The sequence below is a fragment of the Callithrix jacchus genome, chromosome 19, assembly GCF_049354715.1.
Source record: "Callithrix jacchus isolate 240 chromosome 19, calJac240_pri, whole genome shotgun sequence".
In the NCBI taxonomy this organism is placed as follows: domain Eukaryota; kingdom Metazoa; phylum Chordata; class Mammalia; order Primates; family Cebidae; genus Callithrix; species Callithrix jacchus.
Genome location: NC_133520.1, coordinates 34,492,211 through 34,501,782, shown reverse-complemented (window position 1 = coordinate 34,501,782; position 9,572 = coordinate 34,492,211). Strand labels below are relative to the sequence as shown.

Here is a 9,572-nt window from a genome sequence, read left to right as displayed (position 1 = left end):
AGAGTCAAATGTGTAAAATGCTCACCACAATGTAACATGAATGTGATTATAAAAAGCATAAACAACTTGTGTCTATTTTGAAATTATTTCCTTAATATAAATTCCAAATAGTGAGATTACTGGATTATATCAACAAATTGCATTCTTATAGCATCAATTTAATCTGTAATGAATAATAATTTCTGAGGGCCCACTGAGAACCATCCCAGCAACCTGACCATGGCTGGTCATCCCCGGACACCATGAACCACACTGTCCAAACCTTCTTCACTCCCGCCAACACCGGCCTTCCCCCCAGCTATGAGATGCTGAAGGAGGAGCATGAGGTGGATGTGCTGGGGGCGCCCCACAACCCTGCTCTCCCAACATCCACTGTGTTTGCCTGCTCCGTGAAGTCTAGGGACAGGAAGATGGTTGGCGTACTGACCGGGGCCCAGGCTGATGCCTCCACCGCCAAGTGCCTGAACATCTGGGCCCTGATTTCAGGCATCATTATGACCATTCTGCTGATCATCATCCCAATATTGATCTTGCAAGTCTATCAATAGATCGAGAGGAATCATCCAGGCCAGGGGCCCTGCCCTTGACCTGTTTCGCAAATACTCTACCTTCCATTCCTCGCCCTGCCCCCGAGCCGAGTCCTGTATCAGCGCTTTATCGTCACACACTTTTCTACAATGGCTTTCAATAAAGTGCACGTGTTTCTGAAAAAAAAGTTTCTGTTACATAACCATGTAACATCCCTTGACTTTTATATGTGCCGAAGGTATTTTCCAAGGCTTTTGTTTTTCTTTTTATTTATTTATATTGTTGAGTGGCTTTAAAAGTATTTGAATTTCTCTTTTCCTATGTTCTTTCTTATATGATTTTAAAGCTTAGAAAATTACTCCTTTAGAGATAGGGTACATATTTACTTCCATTTTCTGCTAGTTTTTAAAAATGATTTGGTTTTTCTTCAATTGTTTAATTAATTCATCTGGAACTTATTTTAGCAATTAATCAGCGCAATTTATTTTCTTAATTGCTAACTAAGACTACTTTCCTTTACACATTATTTGATGAAATTTATCAAATACACAATTCTCATTGTAAAAGAATAGTATGTTTTGAGATATTAACCTGGTAACTCCTAGACTCTGATTAGCCTATGACTCCCAAACATTGAATTGATGGCATCCAGAGCTTCATGGAGAGCGGAGAACCATCAAAAATAGGAGAGCTACTATTTCTTGTGCTAGGCTATGTTGAGAACGTTGAATAAAAAACGTAAGAGGATTTTCAGGTAGCCAGAGAACTAATTATACAACAAATTATTGACCACTGATCAGAGAAGAACATGAAACATGATGTTAGTGAAGCCCTCACCATAGAGGAAGGAAGAAGTTCCTTCTAATGCTGGGATTAGGATCTGGGTGAGCGAGGGAGAAGAGAGGGGCAAAGGATGACCTGAAACGTACTGGCTCCCTTCCTCATCCCAGGATGGAACATTAACAAGAGGTGTTGCAGGGAAAGAGGGTGCACCTTGGATAAAACCACCCCTGAGATAAATTTGGGAGAGACTAAGAACTTCAGGAGCTAGTATCCTTCACAGACTGGGCAGATCTTGGGGAAACCGTAGACCTTGTCCAGAAACCTTCCACCACAGGGGATGCTGCATCCAACGTGATCCAAGACAGGTGAACTAGCCATCACAGGCATGTGCTAAGGGCAATCCTCAAGGGTCCACACAACAGTATGTTGGAGAAAAAGCAATCTAGAGTTTTCTGGCACCCCACTGAGATGCATGATAGCTGAGAGACCGGAAAAGACCCAAGTTTTTAAGGAAGCTCAGAGTAAGGAGCTCTTGTCACCAGAGGCAATGGCAAGGACCAGTGTGTGGGTGGCAGATGCCACTATGATTCCCATGGACCAAATCAAACCAATGGCATCTTCATCACCAAGCAGCATGAGGGGCATCTCAGCAGAGGGTAGGGAGGATCAAGGACATCTGAGCAATACGACTGCATCCAGGCACCACCCTGAGAAGGGGTTGGAGAGATACCTTCGAGCTGTCTAGAGTCTGAGTTTTGAATTGGCTGCTTTACCTAAAACAGATCTGGCCATAGAAATCAACTTTCCATTAATTAGTACATTTAAATATCTTGCCAATGTCACCTCATCCCTGCTACCAACAGAAATTACTACCCACTCTAAACAATCATAAGACAAAAAATTTACTTTTTTCCCATATCTGAGTAATATGTCAATTTTGAAAGCATCAAACACACACACACACACACAGAGGGGCGGGGGGGGGGAGAGAGAGAGAGAGAGAGAGGAAGAAAGTTAGGCACTTTCTGGGCTTTTTGTTCCTTTATTGATTTAAAATGCATCCTCAAAGTCAGAACAAAGCTTTACATGTGTTTGGGGCATGTTGTGTTCATAGGCAATGTAGAAAGAGACATTTTTCTTTCATTAGGCATAGTTGGAAATTCATTCTTCTTTGTGCCAGAGGAATTCGGAACTCTCATGTATTGTTAACCTTGCATGAGGTGTGATGGCCAGCAAAAGTGGCATAAGAAGCTTCATGCCGAGAGTAAACCTAGAAAAGTAGAACATTTTGGAAAACTCTGCCAGATCTATTCTTGGGAAAATCCTTGCACATCCTGTTCTCTTGCATTCCCCAGGGGTGACCCGGGACAGTCCCGATTTACACTTGCTGCCCCAGAACAATTATTAGACGTACCTCTTCACGGTGTCCTGATCTGAGGTCCTTGGTCACTGTAGCCATGGAGTCTTTCTGGCACAAGGTGGCAGCAGCTGCCCACAGTTGAAAACATACTGTAGCTTGTGGGCCTTTCCAGTATCTGCGACAGAGAAAAGGGTCCATTCATGAACCCAGGACAGAGTTACAAAGACAGCACCAAACTAGTGGGATGAAGGTACCTTCGAATGCAGGATCATCTTGGTCACCTCTGCATTAGGGCAGGCCTCACAACCCTTTTGGCAGTGGATGGGACTTCTTTCAGCTGGTGAAGTTAGGCTTTTGTTCGCAATTTCAAGCAGCTCCTGGAGAGAAGGGAAGGGTCCAATCCCTGCAGTTTCTGAGATCCTCACCTACAAAGACGCTCATCCTTGCGCTAAATGTGCAGACTGCTTGGATATGTTCACCTAGCCATCAAGAAGGTGCTTGTTTGCCAGACACCACTTCAATTGTCAGCTCTTTTCTCTTTTTTTCTTCTTGTTATGCATTGAAATGTGCCAAAAAAGATATGGTGAAGTCCTAACCCCTAGTCCCTCAGAATGACCTTATTTGGAAATAGGATCATTGAAGATGTAATTAAGATGAGGTGATATGGAGTAAGACAGGCCCTTAATCCAATATTGCCATGTGAACCAGAGACAGAGAGTGTAGTGATGTTGCCATAAGCCAGGGAATGCCTGGGATACCAGATGCTGGAAGAGGCAAGGACGGATCCTCCCCTAGATACTTCAGAAGGATCATGGCCTTGCCAGCACCTTGATTTCAGACTTCTAGCTCCAGAGCTGTGAGAATAGATTTCTGCTGTTTTAAACCACCAGTTTATAGTGCTTAGTTATGAAAACCTTGGGAAACTGATGTGCTCCTCTCCCACACTTTCTGACCCCCATGCATTACTTATCCATTGCTGCGTACCAAGACTACCATAGAGTCAGCAGCCTAGGACAACACACATTCCTCTCCTTCTTTCTTTTGGTCAATAGTCCTGGCACAGCTTTGGGTCCTTCGGTCAACATGTCAGCCAGGTCTGGGTTTGCATCTGAAAGCTCAACTGGGAAAGGATCCACTTCCAAATTCACATGATGATTGGTAGGGTTCAGGTCCCGGTGGGTAAACAGACTGAGAGCCTCAGTTTCTTGCTGGCTGTGGGCCACAAGCTGCCCTCCATGCCTTACCACATGGGTCTCTCCACTGAGCAGCTCACAACATGACAGCTAGCTCCAACGAAGTCAGCAAGGGACAGAGGCTCCTTGCAACAGATGGGCGTTACAATCTTCTCATTCTGTATTTAACCACAGACGTGACTTCTCATCATCTTTGCTGTATTCTACTGATTAAATGTAAGTCTCAGGTCTCATCAACACCAAAGAAAGGGGACAACACAGGGACATGATCACCAGGAGGTGAGGACTACAGGAGCCACACCCCACAAGGAGGAAGGACAGCAAATTCTTCAGGGATTAGGTTTTTAGGCTGAACTTCCAGGGGCTTAAATCACTCTGCTCTCTCCCCTGTCACAGTCTCCTCATACATCCAAGACATTAAAAATTATTTTTTCTTCCCCCTTCACAAACTGAGTGCAACTTCTCACTGCTCTTTTCCCAACTTTCCTCCTCTTTCCCTGCTATCAGTTGGACCACGGCATAGAAGGGGGTTTCCAAATCCTGGGGCAGGGGAAGAGTGGAAAAGTTGAAACAGGCTGACCCCAGGCAAGGACAGGCTGTGTTCTCCAGCATTCCGACAGGTGTTACCTTGCTTTGCAGGGTCGGGGAGGGAATGAACCACTACTTATGCTCATCCACTTTTTCCTTGCCTCTGCTGCCTGCTGCTGGGCTCTGGGGTCAGTTCCAGTTTAGGGCATGCATAGTGCTCCCCTAACAGTCCATGTGTTTCTATTTCCCCCACCATCCTTTGCAGTTAGGCTGGAGCCATGTGACTGATTCAGGCTAATTAACAGTGCAAGTTTGGTGTGATAATTCTGGGATGAAGCCAGTGTACCTCCTCCCACCCTTCCTTCCCTGACTTGGTAAATTTGGAGACCAAGTGTTGAGAGAGCAGTGCCATAAGACAAAGGGAGCTTGGTCCCTGAGAGGTGGTTTGGAGTGCCCTTGCCATGCCCCACAGGACTTCATCTGAGTGAGAAATAAAGTCTGAAGTGTTGAGCTATTGAGACTTTAGGATTTGTCTACCGCATCAGCCCAGCAACAGGTAGCACAACTTACCACATTTATTTGAATTTCCTTATCAGTCCCTAGGCAAGCTGTTGCAAAGAAAAGCTCAGCCAGGCACATCTAAATCATCTCAAACCTGCACTGGGATACACAGATCTGCCAGAGCCACTTGGTATAGTGACACTGGCTGTTGGCTCTGTTCTCTACCCACTTACAAGCTATGTGACCTTAGAGAAATTATTTAGCCTCCATGTCTGTTTCCAGACCTGTAGTATAGGATTCTACTAGTAACTTGAGAGAAACCACGTGGAGCAGTGGAAGAGTTCCCGGCTCCTCGTTGCTTTCACAGCTGGGGTGTAGGGACACTCTGCGAAGCCCGTCTCCAACCCTGTTAGCACAGGCCTCTGGGGTTTCTCCTCAGCCCACCTGTTCCCAAAACAAATCTCAGTCTCATTTCTTTTGCCTTTCCCCAGTTCCCTCTCTTTCAGGCTATTACCTTCCTTCCCTCAACACTAGAGGGTGCTTCAAGTCAGGCACCAACCAAAATCAGATTCTCACTCAGTCCATTCAGCAGCTGGTGGGGGCTGGGCAGTTGGCCAAACTTAGAGCATATCACTTAGAACTGGGAGATGGGCTTCTCCCCATCAGAATGGCCAACCAAACTTAAGGTCACATAGCACATGCCCTATTCCAGAATGATCCCAGATTGCTTCCTTGGAGCCCTATTCTTTTCCTTCCTAATAACTACCAATACTTCTAAATCACTTATATTGTATATACTTCTTTCTATGCTAATTGGTTTAATGTTCCTCTCCCCCAGCACCCCAGCAGACTATCAACCAAGGGATGTGTCTGTTTTGTTCACTGTCTCTTTTCAGTGCCCAGCAAAGTGCCTGATGCATAATACCTTCTTGATAAATACTTGAAGACTCATTAAATTAATCCCCCCATCTTTTCTCATTCTTTATCCCACCACCCCCTCACTCCTCAACACCAGAGTCATCCACCTGACCTTGTGCTACTTATCACTGCCATCCCAACCTTATCACCTTTGGTTATTGTCACAATTTCTTAAAAGGTTTTAATTTTTCCAAATATTTTCCTTTCAGTACATTTTGTCTACCGCCACTACCCTGCCCAAAAAAACATTACCTACGGGTTCAATTTCTAGATGCTTTCGAGACATATTGACAAACAAATTCATGTAGATGGGAACAACTCAGATGGTGAGAGGAGGCTGAACTTCTCTGAGGCTCCAGAATTCTTATCCATATGGTAGAGATAGTACTACCATCTGACTTACGGGGTCATTGCAATGCTTAAATGGAATCATGGCGGGCATGGCCACTGGCAGAAAATAAACAATCTAATAAAGGATGGTTATTTGCATCAATAAAAATATTCTATGATTTTAGTTCAAAGGAATGAGAAATGTTCAGGTTGATAAAATAAAAACTTCAGCCAAATTAAATTTGAAGGAGTTTCATTGAGCAATGAACCATTTGTGAAATGAGCAGACTCCTGAGTCAGAATAGGCTCAGAGATTCCAGCACAGCCATGTGGTGGAAGATTTTTGGACAGAAAAAGGAAAGCGACGTACAAGAAAATGTAAGTGTGTTACAGAAACAACTGGATTGGTTACAGCTCAGCGTTTGCCTTATTTGAACATGGTTCAAACAGTTGGCTACATTTAATTGGCTAAAAGTCGGTGATTGGCACAAGTGTAGGCTGCAGTCTGTTTACACCTCCCACTTGTTAGAGTTCACAATGTACAGAGAAACTTTAAGGTCAAACTTAAAATACGTAGAGGCAGCTTTAGGCTAAATTTGATTTAACAAGGTGAACAAACAGAAGACTCTGGGGGACCATTTCAAAGGCTACTGAGAGAAGTGGGAGTAGATTTAATCCTATATTTCTCCTTTCAGAAGATGTAAGTAGTCCCAATAGGTAGGAATTAAAAGAAATTAGATTTTTCTCAATTAGAATTTCCTAAAATTAGAAATATTTGAAAATGGAATTGACTCGAGTTCCCCGTCCCTGGAGGTAACAAAACTAAAACTGAATGCCCACTTTTAAAAGAAGTATCTGAAGATACTGTGTCCTGAGCAGAGACTTGAATTACGTCACCTCCAAGGTCTCCTACTTTACGATTCTCTAAGAATTTATGATTCCATGAGAACTCTTTCCTAATGTCTTTGGCCCATTAATTTCTCTCACTCTTTGGAGGTTTTATTCTTTTGAATATGTAGGACCTGCTTTGATATTTGAGTTTCCCTATTGCTTCCCAATTAGGTACTGAATATCTTGAGGACAGTAACCATGGGTATATGTCTTACTGCATTCCCTAACATTCCTAGCATTGCAGCATCTGAGTACCTGATAAAGATTTGTTAAAGAGGAAAGAAGGGCTTCCTTTTAGAGAGAAAAACTCCTATGCTGAAGTAGGTGGCACTACAAGATCCCCTTCCCTTCTCTCTTTTAAAATAAAGCTCAGCTTTATGAATTGAACAGTTAGGAAGGAGATGACCCCAGGAACACTGGGATCCTATGTGTCAGCTTTTGAAATACAGAGTGGAACTTTTTATCATTTCCTAGGGCATTCTTGTGTAGGATCCATTTTAAAAAGTGAATGAAAGATTAAGGGTAATGATCTCTGAAGATAGTAACATATTTTGCCTTCTTAAATTAAGTAATTTTGTCAATGTAGTGCTTAAACAACATTTATTTATAACTTAAACAAACTTCAATCAAGATAAAATTTCTCATTATGGAGCCTGTCCTATTGCAGCAAATCTGGAGATTTGCTTCTTTCAGTATTTGGTAGGAAAACAATCCTTGAGCACCATGTTGATACTGGCTTCTGCGTGATTTTGGGCGAGTTGGGTGAGCACACAACAATTTCTATAAAGGAAAACCTTCCTTTATAGGTTTCTATTTCATGGACACTTACAGGTTTAAGTCTAAAGGCAAAGGAGACATTTGGAGGACACTTGGACTCTGGAACTTGAGGGGGAACAGCTGGGCAGATGAACCCCAAATGTTATACTTCCAGATTCTTTTAAATCTTCTGATCCTTCAGGATTTGCCCACCCATCCCTATTGAGAGCTAACTACTCTCTCCTTCCCAATTCTCCCTCCCACACCTTGCTTGAAGACAATGCAGAGGCTTCTTCCCACCATCTCTGCTCCTTGTAACTAGGCTTATAACTAGGGGTAAGTCATAGCATGACCCGACTGGGTATGTGTTGGGTCTGATAATGGAAGAAAAGACCTCAAATGAGCTGCTAGTCCTAGCCAGCCTTTACCAGGAAAAGTCAGAAGAGTTCATGCGGGACTGGATCCTGAAGGTGCTGGATCAAGGGGATGGGAGCATCAGGTAGGACAGGGAAGAGTTTACTGATTTGAGGTCACTCTCCAGAGATACAGGATTTGACACCCTAGCAGGACCCCAGGAGGTGATGCGTCGTTGCTGTTCAAGTGACTCCTGAAAGCAGGGAGACAGTGATGGCCCAAGCTTGATGTGATTGAAGTGCCAGCACTACCCCAGCAGACAGTAGAGGCAGAAATAGAAAAGCTCGGGAAATTAGCATGCTAGAGTGAACACACCATGAGACTGGAAGGCCTACCAGGTGATTCTGTTCCATGAGAAGGGACAGAGTCTACACCATTTACAAAAGCCGGAAAGAATGATCTAGTGAGGACATCAGCATCACTGAAAAGAGCAGTTGGGAATCTCCTCAATAAGCCAGGGTTGATGTTGGAAAGATGGGTAGAATATTTGACTCCGTGATACCAGTGGTGATGACAGGCCCAGAGCCAAAGAAGCCGGGTGGCTGCACTTAACTGCAGAAGCCAAGTGGATGCCATTATTACGATGAGCACGGGGCTGGATTGTCAGCCAAGGATGCCTGACCCACAGAGTTATGGAGATGGTTAAAAGAAGGCGGTACCCCCAGAGACAAAGGAGATAACCAACAAGAGTGTTTATAGCTTCGATTAGAAGAAGTCAAGGATGGACAACAAGGAGTCTGAAAGCAGTCGCCCCAATACAATGTCATGCTCCTTTGGCCTTTCTGGATCTGAACCAGTTTTCAGACATGGACTCAGCCGGGTCTCTGGGAGAAAGAACACTGCAACACCCAGCAAACATACACAGTAACAATTCCATAAACCCTTCCCAAAGGGACCCAGGGTCATTTACCTGGGTAACTGTACCTGTGGAAAGGGAGCAGCTCCCAAATATTCTGAGGCCCCTTGGACTCAGGGTCCAATGAAGCCTCTGAAACTGTCCCATGCCCAGCCAAGATAGTAAATATAAAACAGTATCATGTGTTGGGGGTAATTCTGGAGATTGATGTCATCCATAAGGATTGGAAAGATACTAAAAGAATGGCAGGTCCCATGATGTCTCCATTTAATTCAATAGTTGTCCCCTGCAGAAACTAAGTGGACCTGCAGGATGACAGGAAATGACCATACACTCAACCAGAGAGTAATCCCATTTTCAGCCACTGTGTCTGTTTACCTGCTACATGCAGATAGCAAAGCCTCAGGTACATGGTGTGCAGTCTTGATCTGGTGAATGCATTCTTTGCTATTCCCTTCAGAAAAGAGGGTTAGAGACCATCTGCATCTGTGCAGATGAATAACAATATATACTT

At 43.9% G+C, this 9,572-nt stretch overlaps 1 pseudogene; it reads left to right on the top strand.

Moving 5' to 3' along the window:
* Positions 1–242: 242 nt before the first annotated feature.
* On the top strand, positions 243–548 carry LOC144580304 (interferon-induced transmembrane protein 3 pseudogene; annotated as a pseudogene).
* Positions 549–9,572: the final 9,024 nt, after the last annotated feature.